Here is a 19678-nt window from a genome sequence, read left to right on the forward strand (position 1 = left end):
TAGTGCTAAAAGGACTAACTGTGCTGCCTGTACAGGACTGGCCGGAGCTGGATGAGGATGTAGTCCAGTTGTGAGGTACACTGGGCCTTTCTGCACAGCGAGAGAGCACTACCAAGCACAGCTTTGACGTTCATAAGCACAGTGGTACAAAGCACTAACTTCCCTGGGGTCCTTCACAGTAACAAGCTGCATCAAATGGCTGCCAGCTACTCCCTGGGAATGTCTGTGGAGAAGAGACGCTTTTTGATGTGCTCAGAGCTGCCCTCACAGCAACATCTGGAGGTGTTCCACCACCTGCAGGCAGAGCTGCTCGGTGGTGCGTTTAAAAAAAATGAGAGTACAGCTTTACGTCCTACCAGTTTTGCACCCCAAATTCTTGAATGTGTGTGGCCTTGCACGTGTCTGTAGTTCTGAAGAGAGTCCAACTGTTGTGTTGCTCATCCATTGTAATTTGCCCTTGTTTCTCAACATTTCAGCTATGTTAGCTGCTTCCAGGCTGATTTCTAGCCAACTTACCCTACAAAAATCTTTCATAAAGCTGGTGAAATTCATATATATGTATATACACATACATATATATGAAAATATCTTTCTCATAGGCTAATGCACTTTCTTAAGTGGGGAATTCCCTTTTTCATGCAACCTTTCTTTACATATGAAATGTAACAACTTCTAACTGTTTCTTTAAAAAGCTAAGCTTTTTATAGTAGGAATGTAACTACAATGAAAAAAATCCATTCTCGGGAGAAAAAAAAAAAAAGAAACCTGACAGGAATAATTTGCTTTGGAAAAAAAAAAAACCAAAACCAAACCCTGCAGTTTCACTGCAGCCAAGTGACTTCAGTATCTCCCTGCAGTTAATATGTGGTTCTCTCTCACAAGGGATCTTTTGAAATAGGTAGTGATGCTTGTAAGAGATGTTGCCAAGGTTATTAAGTTTAAAAATAGGTAAATATTGGAAGTGGTTCCATAATTTCAACGTGTTGGGTCTCGTATTTTCACATTCAAGGGTTGATATTGATACATGAGTATTATATTTGCAGCCATATTAGTTCACAGCAGGCATACTTCAGGTTCACAGGACAAGGAAACCTTCAGAGCTGCTCCCTCTCTTCTTCTGCCCCATCTGTCCGTAATCTTAAGTGGCACTAGGGATGTGTGAGTGTGTTTGTCTGTGTGTGTGTTTGTCAGAAACTGGTTTTATGTGAACGTGGAGTTAAAGTGAGTATGCCAACTGCATGGAGCCTGCTGCTCTCACTCAGTAAGGCAAGCAATCCCACAGGTAGGAAGGTGAGCTATGAATCCCAAGACCCAGAAAAATAAAGATTTTGTGTCCCATGGATATGAAATGGGAGCTACCTGCTGGGACTTAAACTCAGATGTACAATCTGTAACGTGATAGGAAGCCAGGTGAAGCACTGCCTGGTTAATATGTGTAATCAATTTGCTATCTAATCAGGGAGCTACCAAAAATCAGTAACACTGACGGTCAGAAGAACTTTTGACTGCAGCCTAGTCTGTTCTACATTTGCCACCAAAGCATCTAATGGCTTGGCAAGAAACTGCAGAGGGTAACTCATTGTCATTCGAGAGGTTTCAGCTTTGGGATGCAGCATTCTGCAGAAGTCAGAGGAAAGCAGGATGCTTCTCACCAAAGGGTGGGTGTAGGTCAGTTCAGATGGATGTTCTCTTATGCCGGACAAAAGGTGGAGGGCACATAGTAGTTGGAGGGGGTTTTGGTTTTGTTGCTGTTCTTGTTTGTTTTTTCAAGGGTGATAGGAAAATGAAGAAGAGATTTAAAAATTAAATAGTAAGATTAAAAAGGTAGCTCTGAACAGTATTTTGGATCCTGAACCCTCATTGAGCCTGAACAACCATGAGTCAAAAAATGCTGTTATGCGATTCAGACTAGTGTTTGGTGTCTAGAATTTGGGGTTTGTGGCTGACATAATTAGCCAGCAGGCTGAGGATTGTGTTTGCTAGAAATAGGGTGTGATTACCTGCCTGCTTCTGTTAATGCATGTATGTATCACATAAATTTCTTTGCTGACAGAACTGATGATATTCTAACAAGCTCTGGTCCTTCTCACTCCATTTATGAATATATATTTAGCTCCAGGAGTATCTGCATTTTGCTAATGGGTCTCAGTATCATCCCTGAAGTAGGTAATACAAGGCACCATATAAATTTAAGGGGTTGTTATTCTGGCTGTTCATTCTTTTTCCTTGTTTCTCCCTTCTGCCTTTTACCAAATGTAAGATGGAAGGGCAGATATAATCAGTTGTGTCCAAGATGATTGCAGAATAAGGGGTCACTGCATAACTAACAGTTTCTCAGTGCAATGCAGCTATTAAAAGTTCTCCATAGTCTTTTCAGTCACTTAAGCTTTTCCATTTTAATTTTCAGTTACGTGCCAGCTAATGTTGCAGTGAGGGCCTGAAATTTGATATATATTCACAGATGTGACCAGTCTTAATGTTATGGTAAACCAATGGACAGCTTGTAGATTAAAGCTTGTAAATTGAGATGTCCCCTGATATAAAACCATGTAGGCACTATGTCTGTAGCTGCATGAGTGCATGACTCCACAAGTCACCCTGAAATTCTTACACTGGATTTCCAATCAAGCTGAACTGTACTTGTAGTGCCCATCTCTAAAAAGTGACCTCCTCCTGGGAGACCTAGTTGGGTGTTGCCATGCTCTGCAGATCATTTGGGATTTTTTTCCCCCTCTAATAATGAAGGAGGTCAGATCTGAGCATATGTAGGGGAAAGAGAATAAGGGCTAATTAGGATTATGAGGCACTGTTTGATTTGGAATATTAATACCCTCCAACCTTCTCATGTTTAAGATTACATTTTTTTTAAAGCTTCTATAATTTTCTCTATTCTCATTTTGAAAAGCCAGCAATACAGTATCTGGATTATCCTTTTTTTTTTTTTTTTTATTAGCAAACACTGATTTTAATCTTTCCAGAATATAGATTCACAGACTCAGTCATCCAAAAAAAAGACATCTGTAAAAATTACTATGTGTATGTGAAGACCTTGGATCCAAGGACTTGGGAATGGTGGATAATTCAGAAACATCATTGCAATTGTACAGAGATAGTTTTTCTGCTTTAGATTTTTTCTTGCTACCTATCTCTTGGGGAGATGTAGCTTTTTGATGTCAGAAATGAACTTTCTGCTTCCAGACTGCGATGCTTAGTTGTAATTGTCTCAGATCTGCACTTTTGTCTTACCCAGACATATTGTGCCTCCCTATTGCTGCTTCACTTCTTTCCTAACCAATATGAGAGTTTTTTGCAGCTCTTTGCCATGTATCCTCACTAGATCACAGAAACAACACAAGCAAAGAAAAGCAGGTGACCATGGGCTTCCTTCGGACACACAGCAAGAGATGTTTTTTCTACACATGTGGAAAGAAAGCTCACTTAGGTTCTGCAGCCACAGCATTTAGTCAACACTGATGGATTGTTTCACAGGGAGGGGAGATGGATGCTACAAATTCAGTATATTCTCTGGTGGCTGTTTGCTCACAGGCAATGCATGCAACATTCTCTTCTGCTAAACACAGCAGAGCTCCTTAATTGCAGGGGGTAAGTGTTTTGCTCAAGGTTTCCAGGTCTGCCTGGGAGACTTGCTCAAAGCCTTTCCAAGTTAGAGATTCTCTAATTACTCTACCCATAATTATCTGGGGAGGGAAGGAAGGGGCTATCTCTCACTGAGTGACTGATTGCCTTCACAAATTGTCTTTGCTGTTCCTAGATATCTCACATCAGAAATAGGCTGAACTGCACCTCCTGTTTAATGTGAGATATGGGTTATGGCTCACCAACTGTACACAGATCTATGAGCCTGCTGAATCCAAGATGGATGTGGGAGTCACCATGAGTAACCTCCCACAAGAAGGCTTTAGGAACTGTAGAAAGCTGTCTGGATTCCAAAGCTGCAGTTTGGCAATGTGCAGACTTTCATGACAAACCTATCTGCTTATTAAAACACACACTGAATTTCTATTGCTGTGAAATATAAACATAGGCTAATTTAGGTTGGTGGGGACATCTGGTCCAACCGCACACTCAAACCAGGGTCAACTTCGAAGTTAGGTTAGAGTGCTCAGGCTCATATCCTTGTGTTTAGGATCATTATTTAGGTCTTATCAAGGCCTTCCTTGGGTTTATACAAAAACAGAAAGAAAGAAAAAAGTACTTGCTGTAAGGAACTGGGAGCATGAATAGACACATGGACTGTTATTGCCCCCACTTTGGTAATCTGAGGCAACACGAAATGTGTGTGACTTGTAGAGTCAGGGACTGAACACACCACAGACAGCTAAAGAGAGGTTTCTTTCACTTACTCAGAGGCACCCAGGAAATAATTGCTAGAAAAAAGAACAGACCTGCAAGTCCCCTGGCTCCCACTACGTTAACTTCACATCTGGAAAATTTTATTGCACTATGTGTCTCCTATTGAATTTTCTAGTTTCTGCAGTCTCTCTTGTGCTGAGGGTTGTTTCATGAACTTAGGCACTTTGCTTTGAGTTGTTGGGTTTTTTTGTCCCCTGAAGCTACAAGTTGCATCCCTATTGTGCAGAAAATAGGAAACAGACTTGTTCTTCTCAAATGGGTTGGGCCTTTAAATGGAAACTGGGAGGAGAAGGAGGGGACAGCCTGCAGCCCTGCCACATTCTTTCCATTGATACACATGACACCAGGCAAAAGTCTGATTCTGAGCCTCTAAAACAATAGATATGGAAATGTTTTCCCTTTTGTTTTGTTTTTCTTCTGTTCCTTTTAAAGTGAGCATAATGTTGAAAAGCACTACAGAGCCCAGTCTATGGCTCGTGTCCTCTGTTAGTCCATAGAATAAGACAGAGTTGCTTACTCCACAAGTTCAAATACCAGCTTACTGGCCAATGACAACAACAAAATGGTTTTATCTCAGTGTGAACTAAGCGTAACAGTTAAAAAATTATCTGCTCCAGGGTACAGCTGTGTTCATGCTTACTGAAATGTGGCCGTGTAGAAGCAGTGTGCTTGAGTGGAAGAGGCAAATGCAATTTCCAGGCAAGCGGGTAAGTAATTCCTTATCTTCCTGCCACAAGGGTATTAGGTGTAGGTTCCTATGCAGGTGTCATGCTGTAGATACAGTTCAGCAATCTGACTCAGGCCTCAACCACCACTGTCTTTCAGTCATTTTCTTGTCATCATTTTCTTGTGTAACCATGGAATAAAGGAGTCTAATGAGGTCTGGTGCAGCCACAAGACAAAAGAGCAAGCTGTGCTACTGCTGTTTGTCGTGGGATGGGAGCGGGCATAATGCATGGGCAGAAACTCTGGTGGCAGAGTGTCCAGTTCGTGTCCTACACATACACACACAGAGGCAAGCTACCATCCAGAGGCTTGAACTTAGACTCAACATTTATTTCACTTACTCATTTAAAAAAAAAAAAAAGTAAATGCTGGATTTAACTGTTTTTAACCATGAGTTTTACCACCAGTATACAGCAGGCAATAATATTGATGAAGCTTTCGGTTCTCAGATGAAATGTGCTACAATTATTAATAACAGTTGAATAAAACTAATTATACTTAAGGCAGAGCTACTGTTCTAAGCCTTCTTTTTTCATTTGCCTCATCCTTTCAAACTCATCTTCTTGAAATAAATATGCCCATTCTTAGCTGTTGCTCTGAAGTATTAATTAAAAAAAAAAACACACAAAAACCTGCTCTCCACCATAAAGAAACAAACCTTGAGCAGAAGTGAATAATTTAATATGCTTCATATGTTAATTAAGCAAATGCTTTTCAGAGGTCATAATGCAAAATTTGGCATAAGAATGGTGGTCAAAAATAGCAGTTCAGTCTTGTCTCATGTCTTAAGTATTGATGAGATGTAGGAAACAAGACCTCTTCAAGCTGGAGGACATTTGGTTAATGACTTTTACAGTTATGAATGTTAGAGTTTTCACAATGTTGGTCAAGTAATTCTGCACACAGGGAACAGGAAATCACTTTCCATTTTCTTTAATTTGTCTTCATTTTTTAGACAGCCTGAGCTTAACAGTGGTCTGTATTCTGAAGTAGTTCCAGATTCAATGCTCTTCCTCTTCTGAACTGTCCCAAATAACAAACCACCTGAATGTTAAAATGGTATTGTTGGCCTTTCTCAAATTCTGTTCAATAATCTTAGTGGGTGAGATTTGAATTTTGAAAACTTGTAATCAGAGGAGAGTTTGAATCAGTAACGGTTTTGTGACATCTTGAGTGATAGCTTGATGTTCACTGAATCTGAGTACCTGTGATCTTGAAGTTTTCTGAACACATTGTTATCGCAGCCTGAGAAGGTGTAAATTCCAATGGATTTACCTGTTGTGGGGTTTTTTTTTTTCTTTAATAACAATAAACGCAGCAAAATTTGCCTTAAACCCCCTTCCTTGATCAATTCCTCTAGCAAAGTGCTAGGTAATTTTTCTGACTCACTCACGCAGCTGGCTTATTATGTTACTGTGGAAAATCGTAGGTGAGAATAGGCACCACAGTGAGGAGAGTTTCAATGTATGTCTGCCTACAGTCTGATCTGGGCATTCCTTACAGAATGAATCTGAGTATTAAACAGGCTGTGGGGAAAAATCCAGCTGTGAGGGTTCATATAGGATTGAATAAAAATGTTATCCCTGTTAATAAACCAGGACTCCATGAAGGATGACTTTTTCCTGGCCAGATTAGGTAGTGTATCAGTTTGCAGGGACTTCTCCCATCTTCACTTTTCAATTTCATGAATAAAAAAAAAAAAGCCACAAAAAACACACTTGCTAAACAAGTTCATAAATTCCTAGCACTTCTTTCATCATCAGATCAACCAGGGGAAAAACATTATCTAAAGAGCATTGAATTACACTTGTGATCTGGTCCTATGACTATGCTTCAAAATTAGGTGTTTCTCAGTTTTTTGACCAACACTGGAGGAATAATTTGAGACATAAAGGGAGTATCATTTTACAACATTCCAAAACAATATTTCAACTGGAAAATGAATGGTACCTGTAGATGCTAGAGTAAAGACAGGCAATCCAGCTATGAAAGTGCTCCTCATTTCCTATCCCAGACAGCTGAAACAAAACAGATGTCACAAAAAAAAAGTTAATCAAAATCTAAAACACGTCACTAAAGAAAGAGTTCAGACAACAACAGTGATGCAGGGCCATAGACTCATACAAACTCCTTGTTAAAGACTCATGTTTTCTACCTCCTGAAAAAATACGATGGAGGAAACATAAATAGGCAAATTATACCGGGAGCATGAGCATTTTGTTAAATATTGCGAATATTTCATTAAATAGCATACTGCCTTTAGGCAGTTAACAGTGGTTCCTGACACAAATCTTGTGTTGTTGCTGCTTTCAACTCCTTGACAATGGTGCAGTTTCTAGATACGCATTATTCACGCTGTCCTAATAGGATCTTATATTAGCATCATTTAGACAAAGAGAAGGATGCAGGTTATTTAAAGAGGGTGGGAAGAATGCTGAAGAGGGTGGCGATGCAGAGAGGGAGACAGAGCTCAATCTGACTGTTTGGAAAGGACTACTTTGCAATATCTTAGTGTTTAGCCCAAATAATTGGAAAAGGAATAGCCTGGGGAGGCAAAAACAATTCTGAAGAGCTTTAAGTAGAAGTATATGCAATCTCTTGTAATGTTGAAAAGCAAATTGATAAAACAAGAACATTGCTACTGAAGTAGAAGTTCATCTGTCCTCTTAGGTTCTGCAAGCCCGTTAATATCATTTCATCAATAATGGTGTACACTAATTAGCATTAATACTAAAATTAGGACAAAAGGGACTACAGACCTTAGCTAAAATTGTGTTCCTTTATTTGAAACATTGCATATATAATACTAAAACATCACAGGATCTTCAAAAGGCATAAAGCTCCTGATGGATCTCAGAAGACAGAGGATGAGACCCTGCTTCCTATCCATTTCTCAGTAGAAATATTAAGCCCAAGGACCAAAAGAGCTGTAGATTGTACAGAGTTACCCTGATTGTTCCTGCTCCTCAAAGTAGAACCAAGTATGTTTGATCAGACCCACCTCCTTTTAAAATCTCCATAATTTCACTTTAAAAATGAATGGTATAGACAAAATGATTACCAGGAATAGCTGTAGTGGTTTTGTCAAAACGAGCCTAAAATTAGGATTGTTTGAGTGACGTCAGCATTTATTCTACATGGGAAGATACCTTCCCCTGTGTTCTACCCCCTTCAAATTCCTGATGTGCAGAAGGAATCACTGAAGTGAAGAATGTGCTGGAGGACAAAACAACGTGTAATGTAAGTATGGCTATTTTCTTAAGTCTTTCTCACTATATTGACAGTTCCAAGAGTTAAAAATGTGTAAAAAGACCTCATGAGACAGGCTCCAAATTTTAAACATTTATATGTATTATATATTATAATATATAAGTTTATGTTATAGATTTTAACACATATTCTGAACATTATTATTAACTTTGGATTTTTTTTAACAGCCTTTTAACATTTATATTCTGAACTTTTCCTGTAAAAAAGCAGGAGTGGAAGAATCAGGACTTTCTCTCCATTGTTTGCTTGTTCACTTTTTGCTATTGAAAACTGCGTGTCTAATGCAATCACATAATGCTGGGAACAAGGTCTTTGGGGAAAAACTCAGATAATTTAGCAAGAAGTGCTAGCATTGCCCATAGTAGTCCCCATACTTCGACATCAGTATGAAATCTTTAATGTGAATGTTAAAGGGTTTTAATGTGTTCATTTTTTTTTAATAACAACCAGTCCAGGTCTAGGTCTGTGAATGATGATGCCATGTTTTGTTAAACTCCTGAGCGTGAAAACTTAGATCAAGCTGACGTTGAAGCCAACAGCACCCCACAGGATTTTCTATCAAAGATGTATTGTGCTTCATGAGGGCCATGCAACTGGCTCAAATCTCAAGCAAGAAATTGCCAGTAAGTTAAGAACAGATGTACCTAATTTTGTTCTTATGGGGGGAAAATCATGGCCATTACATGAACTAATGAGGCATTGCACATGCGCAGGTTATAGCTGTTTGTCTTACAGTTCCTATGTTTCTAACAGCAGACCTTTATGTTGGTTTCTCATTTGTGTGTGTGTGTGTGTGTCTATATCTATACATTCTATATCTCCTAAATTTCCCATTTGCCATAGTTATTTCTAAAAATGATAGCAGGGAAAGGGTACTACTTTACTTTAATACAATTTCACTTTTTATTTTATTCTCTTGTGAAAATATCTAGCTAGCAAGCTATCACCTGAAGAGCTTTGCAACTCTATCATCCTTGGGAGTGACCATTTTTAGGGCCTGAATTTTATTATGGCCTACTTTATGGATGAGTTGCTGTTACTTCAACAACTGTCAGTCTCAGTGCAGACTTGACTTTACTACAGCGAGTGCTACTAGCTAAAGTGAAGAAAAAAACTCCGTTAGTCTATGCAAGCTTGTACTGTAACCACTGAAATAGTGAGCTGATGAGCTCAACTGTGGACTGAGGGTAAGCCACTGAAGTCTTGTAAGAGCCAGCTATAAAGAAGTCTTGGTAATGGTATTTCTGAACATGTTTGATAATTACTTGTCAATAGTATATTCTCAGTGTTCCTTTTATTGCTGTGATTTCACTAAAATTCATAATCAAGGATTTAGCTGTCTGTTCTGCACTTGCACTGAAGGAGAACATCTCATCATTTGATTGCACATAAAGAAAACTTGTCAAAACCACTTATATTTGTCTTTAAATGTGAAGTTTAGCATCATTATAATTACACAGGTGAATCCGTTACAAATTGACAAACAAATCCTTTTAAAAGGTAAGAGAACATTTTGATAAGTGGAATTTCTTCTTTGTTCATACATTCAGCTCAGAGTTGTGCTGGTTGCATCATACTGTGGCTGCAGAGAGTGTCCTGATGGTCGCTCCCCACAATAGCAGTAATTCATTCTTAAGGGAATGTATTAAGAAATATTTATTTAATTATATAGGCATCATCAGAATGAAAGGTACTGATTATGTATTTCAAAATGTGGTTACCATAGTTTTACTTTTAACTGGAAAATGGTTGTGTGTTATGATTCAGCTCATAGGCAAATGATCAGAATGCTTTTCATTTTCCAATCACTTGCCCGCTATGTAGTTAGCGCCTCAGATTTGTTATCGCTGGCTTGTCACTGAGAATAAAATTCACCATTTCAGTTCAGTGCCTAGGGGAAAGCTAGCTAGTACTACAACCAATACTAGCTGACTGTCTTAACGAAGTATCAAGGACTGATTTGGTGGGATTGTATATACTACCTTCTCTACTTCTAAAGCCAGTCTTTTCATAGAGTAGTTGGACATGTGGGTGTAGAGCCTTGAGAAAAAATAGGTATTAGCAAATTAAGTTCTTCCTGAGAGAAACTGAAAAGGAAATTTGCATTCTATTTGTTCAGTAATTTTCTGCCAGAAGTTTGAAACCAAATCAAAATGTCAATTTTATCGGTTCTGTTTCAATGGAAGAACATTTTATTTCTGCATTTTGCTTTGATTTTTACCCAGAAATACATAGTGACAAAAGAACAGAAAATAGAACAAAAATGGTACCTTTTACTCAGCCCTTCAAAATAAAATGCCATTTTGTTTTGGTTTATACTTCACCCCAAACTGTAAAACTGGAGTGAAATGAACATGTTTTATTTAAACAGGAAAAAAAAGTGATAGTGTACTCAAAGCAGCAATTTTTTACCAGAGCTAAGATTTTTTTTATATATGATAGACTTCAAATCCTGGATATTTAGGACTTCCATTCCCAGGATTGCCAGCACAAAAGAAGAAAATAGTGAGAGAAGCCAACATACGAACGGCAGTCTTTTAAATGCTGGGGATCTGGAAAGGCCTGCTGTGTCGCATTATATTTGTGGATTTCAAACTGCAACATGCAGATGTATGCACATGAATAATTTTGAGCACAAGAGCTTTAATCCCCTTGTAGAAAATAGAATCAGTCAAATGTGTAAAGTTACAACATGTATTCACGGTTTGGTGACTGAAGCTTAAGACCAAGTTCTGGGACACTGACTTTGTTTTCAAATATCTTAAGCTTTTAGCATATGTGCATGAAAGAATAACTCTTCTAGGTTCATGCTCTCTGTTTGCCTTCTTCCGCATACATCTGGGAAATCTGATTTTTTATATACTGGATTACATTAATACTAGAGAGTGAGGTATGAATTATTATTTTTGAACTCCATGGATTTTTCTACTCTAACTATAGGATTGATGGTCTCTGTGACAATACGCCTGCCATTATGCGGACTTGAAATGAAAGATAGAGTGAGAAGCTACACAGCTCAAAGTAGCTGATTTCAATCTTCGATGCATTCACTAAATAATTCAGTATCACTAATGGCAATCTGATCTTAGTGCAGGAGCGGGGACGCGGGGCACTCAGTTGCCAGGGTTTGGCAGCTCAATAGCTCGGGAACAACAATGGAGCAAAAGGTGAAAAAATCTTTAAACTGTTGTTGAGTTCTCTTCTTTGCTTTCCTGGAATCACATTACATCTTCGTGGAGCTGCTGTTGCTGATGGCTAGGGAGAGCGAGAAAAAGAAATTGATATTTACAGTGTATCTGAAATAAACAAGGCAAGCTCAGCTCAAGCTGACCTTTTAAATGGTATGCAAGGGGTGGTGTTTGCTTTTTGAAAAGTACAGCCTCATTCTACTCAGCAGCGGGACCAAAAACAGTGAAGCGCTTCTTGGGAGTAAAACTGCATAAAGCCTTGTCCTCTGACTTTGTAGTCAGAGCTTTAGAATCAGAATTTTTCAAGAGCGTCTTTGGAAAAAAGTGCAAACTCCTGTCAGAAGCTGATGAGATCCAAGCAACTATCTCCTTCAGGTGGCTTGTGAAATGACTACATAAAAGTACTGAAAAAAACCAGCCTCGAGGGAAAAATTTGGTTCTTTTTCAAAGGAAAAAAACTCAGTGAGAAGAAATTTATTATGGGCAGCTTTCTACATTTTGGCACAAACCAAGCTGGGAGCTTCTTTCCCCAAAATTGCCTTGAACATTTACTGATTGAATTAGGATTCTAATTGGGATCTAATACTTCTGGATTGTTTATGAGAGCATTTGCATGCGGTATCAATCAGAAGTCCTTTTATAACTTCCTATAGCCCTAACCCTCACTTGTCCTTTTTAAAAGAAATTTCAGCCCCCCTCTCTCTCTTTCATTAAGTTGCCAATTTTTGTTTTGGTAGCAAAGAGGATACATGGATGTAGAAATTGGACTTCTACAGCTGCCAGTCCATTCCTCACCTCTGCTTTTTGATTGGAGTGGAACCAGCAGTTGCAAACAAATGTCGAGGATTTTAAAGATAAGTATCACCGGCAATCTGCAAGCAAATTCTCCTTTCTAGGTTAGCTGTGTGTCCAGACTAGAAAAGTAATACTCAAAACCTATTTTTTCAGTATGGGTTTGTGTATATGTCACAAGAAACATACATTAGGCTGTAGCTCTGGACACCATGTAGGAAATAAAGCATTGGCTGGAGAACAAAGTCAGGAGAGACAAAACAGCAGAGAAGTCCTTGAAGTAAACCTCTCCAACTTCACAGTGCTTTTAATAAGGAAAATATCCCTGTGGCAAGTAAATGGTCATAGCTTATCTTCCATCAATCCCTTTTCTCTGTGCTGTCCTGTTCTTTCCCACTGGGAACCAGCACACTAGGCACCTTTGAGGCTGTGATTAAGATATAGTTCATGACTTTTTCTTGGCAAAAGAAGTTGCATTGGTCCTCCCAAGATTGCTGTATTCACCAACTGCCTCACCTCCTTCTGTGTCTTTAGGAGTTCTATCCCAATAGCAAAGGTTCAGTCAAGAAATTCAAGTGTTATACTCCATTAATATCAAAGGCATCAAACACAGTGGGCAATGTGGGGCAAAGAGTATCCTTCTGTATTTCTACAGTGCTTATTGCAATGGAAACTTCAGTTAAGCCTCAAGGTGCATTGAGACAGAAATAATATAAACATTAAAACACATTTACTTTTTGACAATCGAAAACTGAAATACTTTTTCAGTCATAGGTGCTTCAGACCATAATCTGTCTTCTGACCAGCTGTGTTAACCTTGTCTGCAGTTTTATTTTGGACTTTCTGAATCAAAACCCAAGCCGTATCACACAAAACTAGTTTCTGTGCATGTAAACTCAGTTTCGGGAAATTAATTTCTGGGCTACGGAAAAGTAGGTATAGAGAAAAGCTGTGAGCAAATTTGGTCAAAGATTGTCTGTTGGCATTGCTTCTAAAATTTAGTGGACAAATGAAGCTTCTAACGTCATGCACATCTTTGTGAAAAGCAGTTGCTTTCTGCAGAAAGTTTCCATTGTTTTCTAAAAAGCTGAAAATGTTTTCAGTGTTTTAGCTAAGGCTCCGGTTTCTGTAAGGAAAGGAAGAGATCTCTTGACCCACTTTGGTGCAATCTGTTTTGATTTCAATCAAGGTGAACTTACAGATTGGCCTTTGTCCTCTTTCCTACCTTCTCTTTGTTACTCAGACATGATTGACCATCTGAAATGCGCTATTGTGGTTGTACAGAGAAACTCTGAGGGCTTAAAGTGTCGACCGCAACCAGGTGTTTTTTGATGGAAAGTGTCTTTCTCTAGATGTTCGTGGTGCTTAGCACCGTGATGGCAGGATTTCATTGAGAAGCCCTCAGGAAGGTGCAAGCTAGCTATCAAGGATCCGTTCAACTTTGCACAGTCTGAAACGCAAAGATGGAGTTTACTATTAAGTGCTCATTTCCACTCGTCCGGCTGCTAGAAAGAATATTCTCTCCATCTCAAGCCACCACTTTACACTGTAAATCGAAGTTGTTGTTTTAATTTACATCCCTGTCATTAAATCTGCCGGTGGTGCAAATCCTGAACAGCCATGCCAGGACTAAACACATAACTGTGTGATGAAAAGAAGATGCCAAGGTGTGGATGGAAGGGAGTAGTTTACTTTACTAAGAAAGACTCCAGGTGGGTGCAATTGCCCAGGCTGGGACTAGCCGCACAGTGCTTTTCATTGTCACAGATGGTAGGTGTTAGATGATGCAATGTGTACGGTGCCAGACAAATTACTTTTTTAGCTCATTCCTCTGGAAACAGGAGAAGAACCTGAACTGGATTTCTGTGCAAACCTGGAGCGGGAGCTGCAACCCCAGCTGAGATCCAAGCAGTCAATGGGCTCAGTCTTTCAAATCAAGGCAGAGACTTGCTCTGGGGATCGGGAATTACATAGAAATTGCCTGGAGTTTGGAACAAGTCCACTTAGTTTTAAATTGAGCTGTGGATTGGGGAACACTCTTATTCAATGGACATAATGAACCTAAAAGCTGGAAAAGCCTGCTCCTAAATGAAAGCCTTGATATAACTCCAGCAACCACTACAACCAGAAGTGTTGAAACGCCATGACAAAAGTTGTTCTCATGGCACTTTCAGCCCAAGTTGAAATTAAAAGCTGGTTTGTTTTTTGGTTTATTTTCTTTTGGTTCCCCCCCCCAAGCAGTACTTCCAGTCCAACATTGCCGCGGGCTAAGTGGCAAGCTGAAAGTCAGCGAGGCTAAAGCTCCCCATACCCCGACAGCCAAAGGCTACCCGGGCAAAAGCTGCGGATGTTCGTGCCTGGAAAGGCAGCTGAAGCCCCGGCGAGCCCCCGCACCGGGCCGGGGGGTACCGTGAGGTGCCCCCCGCCCTCGGCTCCCCACCCTCAGCGGCCTGGGGCGCTGTGAGGAGAAGGAGGGGAAGTTGCCTGGCCTTAAAAGCCCGTTACTTAAAAGCGGGGGCCACGCCGCCCCGCGAGGCTCTCCCTCGGCGGCGGGCGCACGGGGAGCTGCCGCCGAGCCCCGTCCGCCGGCGGAGCGCCCCGGCCCGGCCCGCCCCTCCTCTTCCCTCCCTCCGCCCCCCCACCTCCCCCGGCCGCCGGCGGCGGGGGCGAGGCTGCCCCGCGGGTGACCCGCCCGGCGGGCGCGCCCCCACCGCATCACATGAGGGGGCAGCGCGGCCGCTCGCTCTGCCCCGGCGCCCGCCTGCCTCCCGCCTGCCTCCCTCCTCTCGCTGCAGCCCGGGCTCTGCTGAGTCAAAGCGCGGATCAGGTTCCCTGCCTCCAGTATAAAAACCTCGGCGAGAAATCTCCGGCGGGAGAGAGAGACGGGGCGCGGGGCGTGAGGCGGCGGCCGGCGAGCCCGTCCGTGGGGAAGCGAAGGGACGCGCTGCGGCGGCGGCGGCAGCAGCAGCAGCAGCCGCTGCTCACCGGGGAGGCCCGCGGCTCGCCCCTCTCAGCTGCGGGAGAAGAGCCTTTCGCCGCCCGAAGTAAGTCCGAGGGGGCGGCGGGGGCTCCTGGGGTCCGCCCGAGGGATGGCGCCCCCCGCGCTCGCTTCCCCGGGGGAGGGTGGGAAGCGCTTCCCCCCGCCCTGCCCCGGCTCCAGGGGACTCGCCCCAGCGGGGCTCCGCCGCCCCGGCCACACCTCGCCTCCTCTTGCCGCCCGGCGGGTGCCGGGGAGAGGGGCCGCGGGGTTGGGTAGGAGCCCGGACCCAGCGGGGTGGTGGGGGGCACCTGCGGCCCCGGGGGCACCTGCCCGAGGGGCAGGCGGGGGGGCGAGGTCTGGGGGTGCCCGGGAGCAGGCACGGGGTGGCGGGGGCGCCGCGGTCCCCGCCGCGCTTTGCCGTGGCGGGGAGCGCTGCCGCGTCTGGCCGCCTGACGGCCGCCCCGCGCGGGGTGCCGGCGGTGGGTCGGTAAGGGGGAGCGTTAAAAAGCCGAGGCAGGGTGAGCAGCAGCGAGGTGGCGGTGGGGGCCGTGACCCGGCGGGGCGGGGACGCGGGAGTCCTCGGGCTGGTCCGTTTCGAGAGGACAAAAGGGCAGCGGAGTGACCCCAGAGCGGCAAACCCCCTGCCGGTCCCAGTTGCCCTGTGCCGGGAACGTCCCGGCTGAGACTCGGGATAATGAGGTTAAATTGTACCCTCGCACCGAGCACTTTCACTGGTATTTTTCTTGGGACTTTGCCTTCTTATCCCGAGTTTACTTCTGGTGGAACAACTGAGTCTAGCAAGTGCTGATAGACCTATCTGAAACGGCCGTCGTTAGTTTGTGTCTTCCATTGCCCCTGGAGGGATTGGTTGGGAGAAAATCTGAGTTAACAATGGTGAAAACACAGTTTCCTCCTGTTGAGCATACAGATTATTCAGCAAATATGTTATGGTCACAATGTCTCCAACATGGATGCTTCTAACTCCTTACCCCCCCTTCATCCTCTCCTTTATAAAAGTAGAGCTTTTTATAGGGAAAAAGTAGTCTTAATTCTTCGGGAGCTCATCTGCTCCTCTTACATGTTCCAGCTGGATGTCGCACACCTCTCTCTTCCACGCTGCAAGTGGCTTGCCGTGGCGGTGGATGTCTGCTGTGCATTAGTATAGTGGTATGTGCTGAAGCTGGATTTTAGGATGTAAGCCCTAGAGACTAGCTGGTTCTTGGGAGCATTGTGGAAATGTTTGTGACGTGCATTAAATCTTTCCCTGTGAGATAACCCTGCAGCTATGGATAGTGGTAGGTGTTATAACTAGATCCTGTTTGCTCTAAATGACTTGCATTACAGTGGAAGAATGCTTTACCTGTGGCTCATCAACTCTTGAACTCTCTGCCCTTTCCTTGTTTTCCCTTTGGGCCTTGATTTTTTTGAGCTTTTAGCAAAGTCCAACTTTTTGGACAAGAAATAGACTGAGTGTGTAACTGCTTGTATTAGGGACAAGAAGGGAAGGGATGGAGAGAAAGAGAAGGGAGGGATACGGGAAAAGTTGTTATAAAGAAATACTTGTCTTCTACATTTTCTGGAGAGTGTGCTTGAGCTGATTTACAAAGCAAATTTTATGGTTTTTTTCTATGTATTTCTATTTCCTCCCTGCAAAGAAATAAGAATTTAAAAAAAAAGAAAAAAAAGTCTGAACTTTTGATCAAGAGAAATGGTCTGAAGGGAAAAAGGAACCTGCATATTTGTGACAAAATTTGTTAATTTGCTGTGGTAATGAAAATTTGGAAGTGAATGGAGAGGGTACTTCACTGGAGAGGATGAACAAAAAAAAAAAGCAGCAACAAAACAACCTGCTGCATAATTTAGTGACTCTTCCTAAAGAGAAGGAAAGCAGGGGTTTAATATACTCCTGTCTCCAGGCTAAGCTAAACTCTTTAGTGACTTACTACTTAGGAAGCTTTGGATGAAATTGAAGGACAGAAACTTACTGACTTTAGTGTGCTCCAGAGCAAGCTGTTGGGTGGAAAAAAGAGAAGCCAGCAACAAATCTTTCTTTTACAAATGTTAAGTCTTTGTTTATAGTGTAGAAGTAGCCTAAGAAAAACAGACTTTTTGCAATTATCCAGATGTCTCTCACTGGTTATTTGAGATGCAGTCTGTGGCTGATACATCCTTGCCAGCAGAAGGTTGGTCTTACTATAGTATTACAAAACATCGTGCTGCTATCCCCGTACCATGTGCCTATATTCCCCTATGCCCATACTGACACTGAGGACACTTTGAAGGCTTATCTTATTCCTGACACAGCTGTACTGATGGATGTTTTGTGTGGATTCATCTTTCTGTCGCTAATGTGAATATTATTACTTAGCTGACTTCCAGCAGTCACGGCCCCGGCAAGGTACTTCCCTGACACGTCCTATGTTTCTTCTTGATCATTCTGGGAATAGTTGCTCCTGAGTCCTCAGATAACAAATAAAAATAATCCTTTACAGGAGCTCTGAAAATGCACTCATTTAGCTCATACTCTATTTTATTTCCGTGTGTTTTTGCAGGAGGGAAGATAGGATTTATCAAGTGTTATAGTGTAGCGAGTGTTTTGGTGTAACACTAGGGCATTAGGGATGGAGCTGGCATTCCTTGCAAAACCTCCTGCTCTGTTCAGGCCCCCTCATTACCTACACTCCCAACCGTGGTGTTTTCTGTGGGAACTGGTCTTTAACAATGTACGCTTTGCTTCGATATTTACAACCTCTTGCTGATCAGTGTATCAAAAGCATTTTCATTTAGAGGATTCATTTCAGGACTTTAATTGAGGAAATCTCTTTGTTTCAAGATTCTATAATAAACCGTTCAAAATGCTGTCTTTGAACGAACTAGGTCACTGTAACGCGCACACACACAGAGTCATTCTCATCTGCTTAGGGTAGCCTGCATTTGGTCGACCCATATCCCTGGTGAGCTTGTCCCTGATTTATCCTTCTTGGACTGGTTTGTTCACAGGGAGCTTATGCTGAAAATTCACTGCTGGAGATCATTCTCCATTCTTGGCATCTCTGGCAGCCTTAAGCTTAAATTGCAGCCTCATTTTCTATCCAATCAATACCACTCTTATGTCGCTGAGTTTCCATGGTGCCCCCAATCTTCTGTCTACATATTGATGTCTGACAGCAGGAATAGCATTCTGTGTCGCTATATATACTTACTAAACCTGTCAAAACTATTTAAGGTCTGTCGCACTAATTTATATCCATATCCTGATATTATTTGTATCTGTTGAGCTTTGACTGATGGAACTTGCTGCACTAAGGAATCAGCCCCAACAATGCACTCCAGGGATGGCTCAAGGGATGGATGTTTTGAGAAAGGGAAAAAGACTCTCTTCTAGAGTAGCTGGGGTAGTCTAGAATCCTGTGAGCACAATAGAGTCATTTTAAAAACATCCAAGTCTCAATGGCTCCAAGTTAATGCTTTGGAAATTATTCTCCATTGTGCTGCTCTGAATGCATAGAGGGTCCTCTCCGATGGAGCCACCGAGAGGAAAATAGAAAAGTGTCAAGTGCTCAATGTGCATTTGAGGAGAGTTGGAGGAAATTTGACTCAGTTGTCTAGCATCAATTTCTTCAGCAGAAGCACTGTGGAAAAATGAAATTAAAGGAGTGAGCAATGTCTTCTGTAATGTGGATGTTTGTGTTTTACTACAATAACCCACAGAGCACTGTAGCTGCGTAAGAAACGGTACAGGGGTGTCTCTGTGGATTGACACAGCAGCAACTAAACAAGATGAGAAAAGGAATATCTTCTGTGTGTCACTAACTTCCAAGGGACTGATACCCGTTACTTGTGCCAACAGTAATAGAGACTAAATAAAGATGAGTAGATTTTTTTTTTTAATTTAAATATGCTTTGCAAACCGTTGATCTTGTATCAAACAGAGGGGGTCATCAGCTGGAGAAACCCTTTAATCCCACTACCTTTAACATGAGCTTGATCCAGCCCATGAAATAAGAGTTGGCAGTCAGTATGGAATTTGCTGCTTAAAATTTTGTTTGCTCTGAGTTGCCAGAAGAACTGATTTTGTGATGCCAATTTCGTTAATACTTTTCAGACCCTCTTCAGTCTCCTACAGTCTTTTCACTAGTGAAAAGTAAGGACCTTTAAGACTTAAAAGGCCATGTTGCACGTAGTGTTTGATGTAGTAGTATTAAAGTTGTTCAGTTTGTTAAGTTTTCAGCAATGGCTTATCTTATCATGGTCAGTGGGACTTTATCAAACTGGACACTCTCCTGGCCAATATGTGTCACCTTATTTTATTCCAAGAAATAGAATCACTGAACCATTTAAAATATCT

The 19678-nt window shown here is 42.0% G+C and overlaps 1 protein-coding gene across 1 annotated transcript in view; it reads left to right on the forward strand.

The window, feature by feature from the left end:
• The first annotated feature begins 15128 nt into the window (after positions 1-15128).
• PTN (pleiotrophin) overlaps positions 15129-19678 on the forward strand; it is a 79681-nt gene continuing 75131 nt past the window's right edge. Inside the window, exon 1 of the mRNA XM_072872275.1 lies at positions 15129-15394. The gene's annotated coding sequence lies outside the window, so the exon portion shown is untranslated. The remainder of the gene's footprint in view (positions 15395-19678) is intronic.

This window comes from Ciconia boyciana, chromosome 1 (genome assembly GCF_034638445.1).
Source record: "Ciconia boyciana chromosome 1, ASM3463844v1, whole genome shotgun sequence".
NCBI lineage: Eukaryota > Metazoa > Chordata > Aves > Ciconiiformes > Ciconiidae > Ciconia > Ciconia boyciana.